Source organism: Leuresthes tenuis, unplaced genomic scaffold, assembly GCF_036924035.1.
Source record: "Leuresthes tenuis unplaced genomic scaffold, fLeuTen1.0.hap1 SCAF_22, whole genome shotgun sequence".
Classification (NCBI taxonomy): Eukaryota; Metazoa; Chordata; class Actinopteri; order Atheriniformes; family Atherinopsidae; genus Leuresthes; species Leuresthes tenuis.
Genome location: NW_027325376.1, coordinates 28,988,517 through 28,990,259, shown reverse-complemented (window position 1 = coordinate 28,990,259; position 1,743 = coordinate 28,988,517).

Below are 1,743 nucleotides of genomic sequence, written 5' to 3'. Positions count from 1 at the left end.
GGACGAAGATACTGTGATCTGATGAACAGTAACAGAGTTGAAGAGGCCATGTCATGCAAAATCCACTATTGGATTGTTCTTGGACCTAATTTTGTGTCTAAGAAATTATATTTTATAGGAAAAGACCATAGTTTTGTTTCCTTTATATCTGTTCTGTCTGTCTGCTGCCCCTTAAGATAAAAAAAATGGCAAAAGCACTGCACCCAGTTGGCAAACAGATCTGATGGCGTAGTATGAAAGAGACCAACTCAAACTCAGTGGATTACAATTATTTTGGACAACAGTGTTGCCACAACAATAGTAAAACCTCTTTATGTTTAGTAGGGCTGCACGATTAATCGTAATAAAATTGCAATCTCGAGTCACACATACACATGATCTCATTTCTACACACAGCGATTCTGAAGCATGTTATATCATGAGCTGCATCACAAAGAAATTCCCTTGTTTTCCTCACAGATTTTTTCAAGTTAAATAAGGCATTATCTGTCTTTATTTCACAAATACTTTAAGAAGAATGAATGAATGAACGTGTACTATAGCTCTGTTAGCTCATAGCTGTTGTTATGTGGCTACTTGCAGCTATTGGAGAGCTAACGGAGGGAATTCTACACAGGCACTCTACTGGGACCACTTCATCCTGCTGTCTACATGCATGTTTAATGTACATTTGGATCAAGTAACCCAATCTGTTTTTTTGTCAGATTAAGGTGTCGACATGAACTGAATAACTCAATCTTAAAACCCTGAGATAATTCGATCCAAACGACGTGCACGTAGACGCCAGTGGATCGGATTGAGCGTTCTGCGCATGCTCGAGATTTTTTCCCGGGATCGTCACCCGCAAGTCGAAGGAGACGATGACTGTGTCCGAAATCACTCCCTAACCACTACATAGTCCACTATATAGTGACCATGCCACTTTGTAGTGGTGTCCGAATGTTTAATGATTGATGTTCACTACATAGTCCACCGAATGTATCCCACAATTCACCGCGAAATGTAGTGAACATCTGATGATCACTAACCGGAGCAAGATATCCCATCATGCAACGTTTCGCCTTCGCAGCCAGATGGGAGTGAGTAAAAGTTTTTTGGGGGGTTTTTCCGGTGAATTGCTCGTAGTCGGCTGTTGGATGACAGGCGCGAGACAAACTCATGAGCTGTGGAGCAGTACAACAGTCACAAAGCCAGTTCATTCCATGGTTTATTTTATTACACACTTCAAAACAAGGCAGTTTAAATGGCTTCCTACATTTATTATTAAAAAAACGAACAGCATGTAATCAAACATTCCAGTAGGTTACACTGTAACTTACTGTTACTAAAGAGACAAGAGAATAAAATATGAAAATATGCTTAAATAGAAAACACAATCCGAAAATAAAAATGAAAGAAAAGTAATCAAAATCCTCTAATTTAACAAAAATGCAGTAGTAAACGGACAAGTATCGTGTGAGATGACGTTAATGTGGTACGTTTTAAATGTACAACAGTGATGACGTAATTACCGGAAAGATTTTTTGTTGAGCTCACTATATAGTCCACTACATTTATTTCCCTATGTAGGGAGTAGGGAATGAGTGAGTGATTTCGGACACAACCCATATTACTGTTGTTGTCGCCGCCGTCAGAAAGAAACAAACAACGCGATGGAGAATGCGCCGTTGTGCATCGTCTGTGCCATAACCAGCTCATCACAGATATAGAGGGACGCAGCTTCATCTCGCTCTGCGTTCGCCA